This window comes from Ambystoma mexicanum, chromosome 12, assembly GCF_040938575.1.
Source record: "Ambystoma mexicanum isolate Mex_15411 chromosome 12, UKY_AmexF1_1, whole genome shotgun sequence".
In the NCBI taxonomy this organism is placed as follows: domain Eukaryota; kingdom Metazoa; phylum Chordata; class Amphibia; order Caudata; family Ambystomatidae; genus Ambystoma; species Ambystoma mexicanum.
This window is the reverse complement of record NC_090936.1, coordinates 1,173,953,314-1,173,967,915: the sequence shown is the minus strand read 5'-3', so window position 1 is coordinate 1,173,967,915 and position 14,602 is coordinate 1,173,953,314. Positions and strand designations below refer to the sequence as shown.

The 14,602-nt window shown below is 47.8% G+C and overlaps 1 protein-coding gene across 2 annotated transcripts in view; it reads left to right on the top strand.

Annotated features, from left to right (window-relative positions):
• LOC138514356 (uncharacterized) overlaps nucleotides 1–14,602 on the top strand; it is a 420,747-nt gene that overhangs the window by 186,207 nt on the left and 219,938 nt on the right. The gene's annotated exons all lie outside the window — the stretch shown is intronic.

The following is a 14,602-nucleotide window of genomic DNA, read 5'->3' as shown; positions in this document are numbered from 1 at the left end:
GATGGCATGCAGGGGGAGCACATCCTTGTAAATGACCCCACCACCTTTTTTGTGCGATCTATCACACCGTAACATAGTGTAGGCAGCAGGGATGGCTCTCAATAGGACTGGGCCAGATGCCGGAGTTAGCCAGGTTTCTGTTAAGGCAAGGAGATATAGGTTTTCGTCTGTGATGAGGTCAAGTATGTCATGGGCGTGGGCGGTCACTGATCGAGTGTTCAGAAGGGCCCAGTGGAGGCGGGGATGATGTGCCATGTTGGTATGGGTGAAGGCGTGGGTATCCTGGGGTGGTGCCTGGCCAGGAGTAGTGTGATATTGGAGGGTGGCATTGCGTAATCCCAGCAAAGGGGTGAGAGTGCCAAGGTGGGTAGGGGCTGTTGTTCGAACAACCAGGTAGGTATTTCATTCACACAGGCTCTGCAGGCGAGTTAATATATGGAGCTGGCTGGAAGAGTTCCTTTGTGTGCCGCGGGTAAGGGTTGTCTTGCTAGGTGGGGAGGATGCTGCCGGTGGTTTTCTGCAGGGAAGGCGAGGGAAGTCTATCCCTGGTCGAACTTGCAGGGCAGTTAACCTTGTCAGCATAGACGGTGGTACTTCCGGTGCAATCTGGCAGCGGTGGGGAACGGGGGGCCGTGTGGGTTTGCTTGCATTATGGAATGGGGTCCAGGAAAGGAGTAGGAATGGTTAACTTATTCAACAAGTATGCTACATTAGCAGACACAAGGAAGGAGGCATTAGCAAACATTTGGAATATTGCGTGAGGCTTACCTTTGATCCATGGCTGGGCAGACGGGTGATCGGATGCAGAAGCAGCATTGCACACATTCAGTGTGCCTTGACTTTGTGCCTTCACTGAGGGCCGGCTTTGCCTCCTGGCTAGGTAGTCAGCTGGGGCATGGAGCGGTATTCAGCCAATGAGGCTGCTCGTTAAAGGGCACAGCAGGCAATGCAGGTTGGGAGCAGAGTATGTCTCTCGAAGCAGCCGCGCCCATTTTACAGTGTTGCAGGAGTAACAGCAGGCAATCCAGTGTGCAGGCAAAGTCGGAGCTGGGCAGGATGGATGTGCCGGCCCCAGCTTCTGGTGAAAGGTGAGGAAAGGGAGAATGCCTCTGAGGAGGTGGAGCTGGAGGTGGGCTTTCTTGGTAAGGTCCATGATGTGAGGGGTGAAGTAGAGAGCAGAGTCGAAAATGACCCAGAGGTTTTTGGCCTCACAGGATGGTGGGGGTAGAGGGCCCAGAGAGAGTGGCGACAGGGTAGGGGTAAAGGTGGGTGCAGAGGTCCCAATGAGAAGGATCTCTGTCTTACTGGCATTAAGGCACAGATCGTTAGCTGCACATCATGCCTGAATGGCACACAGACAGTCGGGGATCAGCGATGAGGAATAGGAGGCTGTAGAGGGAAGTTTGAAGGAAAGCTGTGCGTCATCAGCATAGCACTGGAAAGGAGGAGAGAAGGAGGAGATCAGGTGAGCCAGAGGGGCTAGATAGATATTTAAGATCCATGGCGACAGGACAGAGCCCTGAGGGACGCCACAGGTAGAGAGCGTGGTGGTGGAGGAGAAAGGGCTCAGATGCAGTTGGGAAGGGCAATTAGTGAGGACATAGGTCAGCCAATCCAGTGCCCGGTCAGTGATGCCGAGGGTATCAGAGTCTTTTTATGAGGATAGAATGGTTGAGCGTGTCAAGGGCGGAGGAGAATGAGAACAGCAGGAGAGTTAGAGTCGAGGTTTGCAAGCATGACTTCAGGGGTGTTCAGGAGAGCAGTTTCCATGCCTCTGAATTCCCTAAATCCAGATTGATGGTCGTGGAGGCAACCAACAAGTTCAGTGTGGAGGGTCCGCTGGGGGAGGACCAGCTTCTCCAAGAGTTTACCCAGGAAGGGGGTAGTGGAAATAGGGCAATAGTTGGCTGGGCAGGAGGGGTCAGAAGATGGCTTTTTTAAGAGACGATGCACAAGGGAGTGCTTGAGGTTTAGGGGGAAAGAGCCTGTGTGCTCATAACGTTGTTTTCCTGCCCTGTGCACATTTGTGCAAATCGGGATGGGGGTCGGGGGGAGGGGTCCCATGCAGTTTAATGTGCTTTCCGTGTTCACAAATGGAATGCTCTTAAAAATGTGCTATGCACAAAGTCATTCCTCTGAGCTTGCTTAGAACAGGTGCAAGGGGGTGTGCATTGCATGGCAGGGTCACGTGGGACCCTGCCATGAATTTCTTGTATGCAGAACAGTAGCTGTATGAACTTCTGCAGTTCCCCTTGCATTTTGTATCCCTCAAAAACAGGGATAGAATTCGTTTTTTTCAATGCACTCTCAGCACTGGGATCCAAGTTCTCGAGCTCAGAGACTGGGAATACGAGGTGCCTCTGAGTCTAGGTTTCTGAGTTCTCTTCCTCAAGTCCTGCCCTTGGACTGTAAACTATCTGAGCCAGGTTCTCAAAAACTACTTCAAATAAAAACGAGCACTGGCAATGCCAACAGTTTGGGCTTTTGTGTAGGTATGGGAAAGGCACTTGCCAGACACAGCCATAGCGGTATTAACTACCCATTGTTGGTAGCAGGTGGAAAATGGTGTGAGCACCTGGGCCTCTAATGCCATTGCCTGGCCAATGCCAAATACGTATACATAAGCCAAAACTGTTGGCTTTGCCAATGCTTGTTTTATACAGGACTTCAGTGAAGGCCATGCATAGTGTTTATAAATCGAGGGGCTGAAGGCAGGTCTGGTGAGACATTTTTATTACATCAGGAGGGTGTTTACAGCTCCAATTAAGTCATTAACTCTCATAAGACTGCTTTGAACAAACACTGGCAGGCAGTTTGAATGCAAAGCCTGATGATAAGGCTTGATTAAAGCGAGCTCAAAGAGTCCCCATGAGGAGGAGTTCTTGGCGGCCAGAGGCAGGAATGGGTGGGAATGGCCATAGGGATTAGCATGGCCATGGGCGCCCAATGGCTGGGCACATAAACAAAGAACACCTACAGACTCTGTGTCCCTCCTCATATGCCATTCCCCCTATATATACTGCAATGCAATCGTTTTGGCCTCTAAGTGTCGCAAGCGACACCTAATAGCCAAACTGAAAATGCGCAGAGGTTGCACTTTTTTCATTTACGCAAGTTTGAGAAATGCACACTTGTGGATGCTGGGAGGGCATGCGAACTGTGCATTTCTCAAACTAGCTCTGCATGAGCATTTCAAGGCGAATAAGGTGACCTGGGCATTTCTCATACTAGCGCTAATGAAAAAAGTGCATTCCCTGCACATTTTTAATTTGCACTAGGTTTTGAGACAAGGCAGGTCCTGAGGCAGAGAACTGGGAAACCCGGGCTCCAAGGCAGGTTGTATCCCTAGGCTCTGAGCTAGAGAACCTAGAGTTCTGAGCACGAGGACAGGGGGCTTGGGACCCTAGACCGGAGAGTCTGGAGCAATTAAAAAAGGGCCACTGTGGATGTAAAAAGACCTACAATCGCATGCTGGTCCGCAAAATGTATCTTTCACTAAAACCTTAAGAAAGAATGTGTAAAAAAAAAACGCGTGAAATGTTCAAAACTGAATCTTCGTAGTGATGTATGTGCGTCCGACCCTACAATGCGGCTGTGGCGCCCCCTTTGTTGCTGTGTGCACAGTGCAGACCTTCTCATAGTGTGCCCTAAAGCGGCCTGAAGCGCACGAGGCGCCTACAAAAATCATCAATAATGCATCCAAATAATTACAATTGCAGTCCACAAGGAGAGAGCAGCCCAACAGGGTAGGGAGCGAACACCCCCCCCCACCCAAACACATCTTGCATTCAGAGAAAGGGCAATTCATTGATGTTAATGCTATTGATGTTGCTAAGCAACCACATTCTCCTGGATTGCATGCGGGTGCAGGAGGCGGGCACACAGGCCTGCGTGGCCTGGACAGGCAGGCAGATTATACAGTCTTTCCGTCCCCTTATCAGTGGCTTGCAGGGCCGAGGGAGGGGTCGGCGCTCTTCGTCACCAGACACTGTGACGAGGGCTGGTTATCTATGGGCTATAAACAGCTTTATGCCAAAGCACTGGCAAAGCGACAGGTGCAAGAAAGCCGCTCCCCCCTACACCCACCACATCATAGGTCAGATTACGGCGGACAGATCGGGTGCAGTTTTAGGATAGAGTGTCAGCATTGGGGGTTGGGAGGAGATAAGGGTGGTCACAGAGTAGGATAGGCAGCATGTTCCAGAGCACTGTCCACATTACATTCTTAATTGACGCCCTCACTGGCCCCCACTTTCTCTTCTCCCTTCTTCCCCAGTCCAACTTCTTCTGGAAAGCTCTCCGAAGCAGGCTGCCTGTGGCGTGGGAGCTATACAAACTTCAGTGTGTTAATGTTTTGGGGTTACATGGTACAGCCCCCCTCGCCCCTGACCTGACCTCACGCCCTCCCCCCGAACACACCGACGACCCCCTCTGTAAGTGCTTACAGCATCAGCTGGCCTCTTTTCCAAGTTCAGGCCACAACCCTTCCTGTACTGAAGTTCTCATGTCCACACCCTGCAGAGTCCCCGCTACTCAAGGTTCTGAGACACGGGGTCGGATTGGCCCATCTGCCACTCGGCACGTGGCCGGGCTGGTTTCCGGTTTGAAAAAAAAAGAAAAAGTTAAATTTTTTTTTAAACAAACAAAAAGCCCCCACAACAGCATTGATTTGCATGCATGATGTATGCATCATTCGCATGCTGCTGCAGCGTGCATCATTCGCATGCTGCTGCAGCGTGCATCATTCGCATGCTGCTGCAGCATGCATCATGCATCATTCACATGCTGCTGCAGCGTGCATCATTCACATGCTGCTGCAGCGTGCATCATTCACATGCTGCTGCAGCGTGCATCATTCACATGCTGCTGCAGCGTGCATCATGCATCATTCACATGCTGCTGCAGCATGCATCATTCGCATGCTGCTGCAGCGTGCATCATTCGCATGCTGCTGCAGCGTGCATCATTCGCATGCTGCTGCAGCGTGCATCATTCGCATGCTGCTGCAGCGTGCATCATGCATCATTCACATGCTGCTGCAGCGTGCATCATTCACATGCTGCTGCAGCGTGCATCATTCACATGCTGCTGCAGCGTGCATCATTCACATGCTGCTGCAGCATGCGGCCAGCTTTGCACCAGACCTGCCGATGAACTTAACTTGTCTGCTGTTAAATCTCAGTAACCTGTTTAATGGTATCCACTACAGAGTAATTGCTAATTTTACTATAGCCGATATGATAGCTCAGTGGGTTCAGCGCTCCCTGCTGCAAAGTGTGTGAGATCTGCAGGTTGCAGGTTCGAATCCCAGCAAGGCTATCTCAGCCTTTCATCCTTCTGAGTTCGATAAATGAGTACCAACACAGGTTGGGTGATATTGTATGCATATTTGTTCTATAAAAAAGAAGTTAAGCGTTAGTGCTGTACAATAACATATTATCATTTGGCCTTGGACGTCTGCTTGCATTCACAGTAATTTGACAATATGGATCTATACACACAGATATTAAAGATACATATGGTGATACATTTGTGTATGAAATGTTTATCACATTAGTGAAATCGTAACCCTATTTTTCGTAGTGTACTTAAGGAACAATACTATTTCATGTCACTTCCTGTTTTGTCAAGGGGTGAAAGGTTGTGTTTCATTGCTTCCTGGGATGTCACTTTCGGATGGGGTAAAATGACATCACTTCCGGTGATGTCATCACAGGTCAAGGGGCGAGGAGTGGGCCACTTTTTTGAGGCAGGAGTGGGCCACTTTTTCTTGGGTGTCCGGGCCTATTTCTTGTCCCAGTCCGACCATGCTGAGATATCCTTCCCAATTAAGCCCCTCGCCTGCGAGATAGTCCTAGGACCGACGACCCCAGGCCCTTCTATCTCAGGTCAGACTAGCGCGTCGAAGTCCAGACTCTAAACGCGGGGCGGGTATCGAACCCATGCTGCTCGGGGCTGCATGACGGGCCATGAGCCAATCGATGACAGGTGAAAGGGCAGACATAAAAGTAGGACGAATACCGACAGATCTCCCTGTAAATGCCCCTCTGCGTTCCCGTGTCTGCCTGTTTTTGTCCTACTTTTATGCTCCCCATTCGCCTGTCATCGATTGGCTCATGGTCCATCATTCATTTATACAGCTCCGAGCAGCATGGGTTCGATCCCACCACACTTAAAGGCTGGACTCCGGCATGAAGTGTGATGTAAGAACCCAATTAACTTTTTTTTTAAAGTGCTTCTGATGTACAGTGCAGGCAGGGCTGAACCTGGGATTTCAAGGGCCATGGGCAGCAAAATATGTGTGGGGCTCCTTTTATTTTAATCGCAGAAAATTATGTTACAACATGAGTCATTCATATTACATTTAATATGTGCATTTTTGCTGTTAATATTACAGTTGTAGCAATATAAGGAGTGAGTCTTATTTTGGAGTAGCTGACCAGGTGAGCTGAATCATTTGTAGAAATGGGCACTTCCAAGAAAGTACTGTGATAAGGAAGAGCCAGACAAAGAGTAATGAAGATCACCATTAAGTAATACAAACATACCTAATGTGAGTGCACATTGCAAGGATGTAAGGGCAGGGATTGGGCCAGGGCCAGGCAGAGCAAAGTGCTTTTGCTGCAGCATAGTGCAATCATGACAAAGCCTATCTACCGGAAATGAACTGAGGCAGTCAGAGTGAGCATTTCTGCAGGTCTTAAAATGTCATCAATAGGGCAAGTCTAGAAAAAAGTGTCGGGATTCATTAAGATACGCACAGGGATTGAACGTATCCTAAAGTGAAATATGCTAATTTAATTCAACTGGCCTTTCCTAATAGAATAAAATTCAAAACAGAAATGAGCACTGTCTTTCACAAAATTAACTGTCAATACCCAGAAGAAAAAAAAACAGCTAGAGGAGATTTTCCTACGGCACGGCTGGCAAGTATAAAAGGTGGGCACCTTTTAATCCAAAAATCTATATTGAAATATTCTACGAAAAGTAAAATACCAATATAAGACGTGTGCTTTGAAGACACTTTCGTGTGGTTTTGTGGGTTAATGGGTTCAAATCCTGGTGGGTGAAAACTTTAGCAAACAAGCTTATTTGCATGCTGGCCTTAAAAATACCCAAGGGGGGCGGAGTCGGTACTGTGAAAAAAGTGGCCAGACACTGGCAACCAATTTGTACACTGAAAATCAGCACAGGGCCAGTTATAACATCTTCAGTCTAGCAACTTCTCTCTCCACATCCATCGACCTGGTAAATCATCACAACAAATTTGCCCTCTGATCCTTTCCCCTCCTCACCACAAGGTTTGGCTTTCACAATACTCTGTTTTATAAATCAGACTTGAAAAGTACACACATCATAATTAAAGTACTCCAGCAATATAGGAATCCTAATAGAAATATGTGAAACAAAAAGAGTACAAATGTTGAGTTATTTTCACCCCATCTTGAAGACTACAAATACCATAATGCAATGCCACAAAATAATAAAAAATGGCTTGTAGGCTATCTTTCAAGACTTAATCACAACAAAAGATAATGTGAAATGGTAACCTTTGCATCGGTTGACAAAGGCATGCTTTATATGATGCGACTGAAATGTGACATTCACCCCCTCAAAAAATTGATTTAAAACACGAAATGTAGACATATAAATACTTTTTTGTCAACATATTTTAATTGTTTTCAAGGAAGAAAGATTTGGTCGATAGCTCGTTTTTCTGTGCTTTCAGAATAAAAGGCCCCTTTTAAAACCCTTGTACAAAACAAAGTTTCTTAAATGGACCATTGCATTAAATAAAGAGCGTGATAAGCCCTAACTATGAGGACCCACAGCTCTGATGGGCTGCTGGGAAGGTGGGCGGAAGTATTTATCTCTAGAAGCACATCACAAGGGCACAGGCGCCACCAAGGGGTGGCCAAAGGGGGCCACAGCCACCCTTATAAAAACACTGGCCCCCCCACTGGCCCGCCGGCCTCTTAGGTGTTTGTTTTGGTGTGCCACCCCAAGATTTCCAGTGACCTCATTAGGCCACCCCTATGCAAAATGTCTGGGGCACCACTGCACAAGGGGGTTGGGAGCTGACAGGAGGCATCTCTGAAAGAGGCACAAAGAAAAGCCCTGTGGCTGGAAGCCGCGCAGCCCTTGTTACTTCTTATACTCACGGCAGCAGATTGCTGCAGGCCCCCAAGAGAGCGGGGCCCGGGGCGAGGACAGACTGCCCATGCCTCGGTTCGGCTCTGAGTGCAGGTGAGGATTGCGCCAGCAGTAGGCGGTTGCCCCTCAGGGTCCCTGTCTCCAGAAGGGTGGCTGGTATTTCTCATTCCCTGAATGATCTTGGATGGGTCCTGGCTCATTGGCTATACTTTCTTTAATGCTGCGCCCCCTGCTGGACAAGGGGTTCCATTGGTAATGATTTGTTTTTGTATAGCGCTTTCGCCAAAGTTGGGATGATACATTTATCCGCTGGTACTCATTTATCAACCTTGGAAAAATAAAAGGCTGACTTGGCCTTGCTGGGATTTGAACCTGCGACGTGCAGATCACAAATAGATCGCAGCAGCGAGTGCTCTACCCGCTGAGCTTTCTTACTGGCTTGTTAACCTGAGAGTCTCCTGCCGACCTTTGGAAGGGCGTGAGCCGGCTATAGGGGACTTGCCAGACACTCACAAGTACCGTTGGTGAGGTATATTTTCCCCATGCTGACTCCGATAAGCGAGGGGTCCCCCATGGTTCTGCCCCAGGCCTGCACCCGCGTGTTGCAGGGCTCACTCTCTCCAGATGCTCGCCTCACTTGTGGTTCTCCATGCGGCTCTTAAGAGCCACAGAAGGGCTTCATGGAAGAAGACATTGTTGGGGGCCTTGGGTATGAATTGCTGGGTCCCAGAGTGAATTTCTTTGGGCCCTTTTGCAGGGGCGTACAAGGAGGCCCCCAGCAGCCTGTGAAGCAAGGGATTCCAGCTCGGTTCTAAAACTGTCAAACTATTTCCCTCCATACACACCACGTGAAACCTTCAGGGTTCATAACCAATGCCCCCTAAAAAAGACTTCTGCCCCCATTGATGTTGATGTTCTAGATAAAACACTTTGCTCTGAAACCGACAGCAGAGTGGAGGGGCCATGGAAAAAATGTACATAACTGATAATGGAAGTGGACACTTGGACACCCAACATGAAACCAAACCATACACAAACAGACCTCAAAACCACTTGACGGCTGCCCACTGAAAACGCACCAACGTTCAGTGACCAGTTTCTCCGAACTGAAGCTGCCAACAGCACATCAAAGCTGTCTTGCTCTTTTCCCTCTCGACCCCACTAACAAACCGCCAACCACCTCCGATTGCGGATCCACCAGAGCGCCAACAGACCAAGCAAGTAGCGAATGTGCGTGGCACAAGAACCTTTAACATAACGTAAAATAACATGTTCTTTATAAACATTGGATTTTGCACTGCTAGGCTCTTGATACATGGAGGAAAAAGACATTTTTAAAAGAAGTGGAAAGTTTTAATAATCGAGGATCATGGCTTTTGGTGCAGACCCCAGAAACCAACGCACGAGAGTCAACACTTGGCACCTAAGGGGCAAGAAAATCCCACAGGTTACGTCATTCACATACCTGGGCGTATGCCTGAACACGAGTAGAAGCGACTTACCAAGGTTAGATTTTCTAAAATCAAAAGCGAGAAACCTCGCACGCCAAGGCAGATGGCTTTTGAAAAGATTATTTGCTTCTCACTAAACCCGCTCATCGATTTCTATCGTATGAAAGTACTCCCTATTTTAACATACGGAGCGGAAACTGCTTTTTCGTTTCACGCCAAAAACTGGTCTGTCATCCAGGGGCATTTTGGAAGCGCGTACTGCGGGTTCCAAAAAATACTCCCATCCAGGCGCTCCGAATGGAGCTTGGTCTAACCTCAATGAAGACCACGGTAACTTGGAAAGTAGTAGCGCTGTACAGGAAATGTTTGGAAGCACCCGAGAGAGGAGGCTTTGCAGCCGTAAGGGAAGCTCTGTCCTGCAACAGTGATGTTACTCTATCAGAGTGGCAAACAATTTGTCAAGCGATTATAATTGACCTGGGGGAAACTGACCAGACATTACGGGAGAATCCTGATAAAATCAAAAAGAACTGTACATTAAAGATTGGATCGACACACAAGACGAGAGGCAGCCATTGAAACTCTATGGGAAACCAATTAACAAAGCAAAAAGTTGAACGTCCTGCCGAAGTATCTTGTCCTATTCCCAAACTGGTTCTTCAAGGACCAATTTATGAGAGTTAGACTAAATTTACTTCCAACTGTTGAAATACTGAGTCGCCACAGAAATGATTTGTCCAACGCCATTTGGAGACTGTGTGAGAAGCAGTCCTTAACTGAGTCACTAAAACACTTGGTAATATTCTGTCCAGCTATGGAGGAGAAAAGAACTAGCTTCATAGTAGAATTCACGGGAAAATACAGCTGGAGATCAACAGAAGAATGGTGGCAGGAATTGCTGTCAGGAAATCAAATCCCATTGACTTTGGCCTTGGTGAAATTAGCTTTAGAAATGTTTTGAAGAATCGGTGAACTTAAACCTAATGGACAAAACTTTTATATGAGTAACAAAGTTGACATGAAAGAACGTATATATCATGTTAAGTGGCAAAAGGTTTGCTATATTTTAGAACCAAATAAAGCCACAAAAAAAAGCATTTTCTAAAAATCGTGTGGGGGTAAAAACATGTCCTTGATTATTGCCCTCGGTCGCTTTTTACATATTTCAATTTTGATTGATGGATAACTATATGGCCATTTTGTATTTTGATCTGTTTTTTTAATATGTTTTGAAAGGTGTGTAAGGTTTCCTGCAAACCGTGACACAATAAATAAGAAAAAAAAAGACTTTGTTTTATATACCCTTCTGACTCCTGCACAGTACCGGTGTTTACATTAGCCATTTTAATGCGACACATTTTTTGAACCTCAGGAAAAATAATTGGGCTTTTCCTGGACTCGAACGTAAGCACAGATGTCAGCAACAAGCTCTTAACTCAGTGAGCTATCTATCCTCCAATAGAATATGGACCGAGTAGTTGCAGATGTCTAGGTTTACACTGATGACTGCAGGAGGCAGGGGCTTCTTCATCCATCCATCTTCATCTCCTCCCTGCCTTTATGGGGGGCCGTCCATGGGGGCATCTGCCCTTCAAAGTAAGCATTGGAGGCATCCTGTCCTGACTGTCCTGGATCATCTGCTTCGCTCCCAATCTCCCAGGAACACATCGAGACATTGTTTGGAAGTAGGGTCTTCTCTGGCCTATGGATACCTTTCTAGAGAAGTCTGGTTCCAAGGTCCCATCTGCCTCCTCCTTTTTCTTTTCCTCGTCCTAGGGTGTCCTCTGACCCGGGTACCTTTCTAGAGAACTAGGGTTCCAAGATCCCTTCTTCTGCCGCTTCCCTCCCATCCTGCTTGGGCCAGAGGACATATCCTTCCACGGACATGTTGATGGACAGTCTGTGCCACACGAGGAAGCAGTTGCCGTTTCCTCGACTTAGACCTATACTTTCATCTTAATAGGTCTATTTTGGCACTATTATCAGGTGCCTTCTTCCAAACTCCCTCTGCATTAGGCCATTCCTGATGTAGTCACCAGGTTGTGGGAGCGATTGTTGACAAATTTCAGTGCCTGTATTCAAAGCCAGATTCTACATCCTGGTGGCTGCTGTCTACTGATTCCAATTTACCAGAAGTTACTTCCTCCTGACTCTGGCGGGATAACCATCCAGGAACCCAGAGGCAGTGTTACTTCGTGGCCTTGTTGACAAATGGATAGAAGGTGTTCTGAAGACATCTTAAGCAACAGTATATCTGGTTGTTTGGGCAAGTATGTCTGTGGCCTAGACTATCCTATGCTGAAGGCTTTTCGCGTCCCATTTGCTACACGTCAACAGGTACTTGGTCAACATGCAGATAAATGTACCGCAAGCGAAATTGCCAGTCGGAGGCCAGCACGACTACCTCTGTGGAGGAGGGTCATGGGTTGGGCAAAATACTGTAAGTGGGAGGAAGAAGGCAGAGAATGGTGGGGGTGGGGGGCATCCTAAAAAACATTTTTATCGAGACACAAATGTTCAGCAAAAAACGAATCGAAAAAATAACTGGGGATGAACTAACATAGAACCGCAGACACGGGTCTTTCTATTCGCATGATTTGCTCCTCTGGACTTGCACACCCATCTTTTCTGTGGGAATACATACACACTGGGAGACCCATTTTTCCCTTTCTTACTCCACCCCTTCTCACTTCAAAGCCCTGTCTGTGTTTCCCAATCCGATGGAAACAATGTTAGGGACTCTGATTGCCCCCCACCACGGTTCTATGTTATTTCATCCCAGTTAGCTTTTCAATGAGTTTTTTGCCCAAAAATACTCCTTGATAAAACTCATTAACATTTTTGTTTTAATATTTGGGGGGGTCCACGTTCCCTCAAACCCCCCCTCTCCTATTATTTACTCCCGATTCCCTACCCCTCTTATCCCCTTACCCATCCCCTCTATATTTTTCAGTTCGCTTTTTTCATTGAAAAAGTTTCTGCAAAAAACGAATTGAAATATATACTGGTGATGAAACAACGTAATAACCGTGTCCTCAATGGCAGCAGCGCAAGATAGAGTGACCGCGAAAGCATAGACTGGGAAAAGAAACAGAGGCATGAGGATGGGCCTGATTCGTTCAAGAAAGTATTGAGTGCTCAGAAGTCTGGTTTCTGTCGCGTGTGGACTTTGACGTCATTCAGTCTTCTGCAACCAGGTGCCATATCTAAACTTGCAGCGGGATGGTGGAAGGTGTCATGAGAAACATATGATCGAAGTCTGTGTCTATTGGCCAGCCGCTTCTTGGGCCCCAATGTGATGACATGATTAAAAAACTCTTTGAGACCAGTCGCAGTGCTTAATTTGTGGGGGTTTAGGCTGCACTGGGGTGCATGTAGAGTGGCAGGCTGAGCACATGAGCACATGTGCGGGACGTGTACTTCCCTGTAGATTGTCTGCCACGCTAACATGGGGCAGGCCAACTGTGCCCGCAACATGCTGGTGTGACTGCTGCACAGTGTTGTGGTTGCTTACGCCCCTCAATCCCGCTGGCAAATGGTGCCCCAGTAGGGTGCGGTGCGCATGCGTTTTGTTCGGGTCACTTTCCACCCCTTCCCGCTGATGTGATGCTCAGGGGTACTCTTGGTGCCCTGCCCCATGGCTGATGTGGAGGGTGACTGATGTGCCACCCTGTCACTCTGCCCTGTTGGCATGCCCGGCGTCCCGGTCTGCTGACATGTGTCCCTGTCCAATGCGGTATATTATGCTGGGATGTCATTTGTGCATGCACTTGTGGGGGGGTGTTGACTCACCGCCTGGCTGTTGGCACTCGCCTCTGCAATGCCGACTCCCTCTATCCCTTCGATGTCGAGCACCGTACTGCATTTCTCCTCCCAGGCTGTGAGGACCAGTGGCTCCACAGCGCCTCCTCCAGTCACCAGGGACTCCTGGCGGTGTTGGGACAGCAGTCGCCTCACCCTGACCCTCAGGTCATTCCACCGTGTGCGGTAGTCCTCTCCATCACGGGGCATCACGGGATATACTTGCCACTGCTGCCACCTTCTGGCAGAACACATTCCAGATAGCTGCACATTCCAGGACCGTATGGCTGCAGGAAGTGGAGATATTTAATGGATTGTGTTTTTCAAAATGATGCAATTTCCACAGGCGCTATTAGCGGCGGCCCTAATAGCGCCGGGATCGCCAGTGCTAGTGAAATTAGCGTCTGTTTCTCTGCAGTAAACCTTATTTCGGCGCAGTTTCCGCAGGGTGCAAATAGCATTACCACCAGAGTCTGGGGTGCATTTACACCAGGTTGTGATGTGGCGGTAATATCGCTGCACGACTCAACAGTGACGCTATTTCTGCTCAGCGGAAATTGTGTCAGATTACCGACAAACTTGTGATGAGGCCCACAGTTGGCACTGCCGAAGTCTGTGCTCACTGGGCAGGGTCGACGGCCCTGCCTACTGGGCCCAAAAGACATGTATAGTAGCCACAGCCTTTGGCCGTGGCACCAAGTGGGTGTAAAAGAAACATATTGTGGGAACATGTGCAGTGGACACGGCCGAAGGACATGGTTTGTGGCACGTAAAAAACTATGGTATAAGAAAAACCTTGAAATTCACTGTAAAAACATTTGTTAAAGTGCAGTTAAGTGGACATCAGCGGGTGTGGGAAGTCATGACCTGCTTAACTCGGCGCGTTCCCGTTGCAATGCCCATGAGCACATACACATAAGAGAAGGGATTCACAATGACATACAAAATGGCATTATGGGGGGCATAGCATTATGGTTTGTTCTTGGACTTAGTTTGGGTGTTACAAAGAATAGTAACCACCCCAAAATGACAGGTAAGGTTATTAAATGTAACCTTGGAGCGTTGTACATGATGCACAGAACCCCTCTGTGACTTTTTCTTCCTTTACAAAGTACAGTTGTAGGTGTGTCATTCTGTATGTCTACTAACTACTTTGGTGATTAGCTATTACAATCGCAATGTATTTTATACCATTA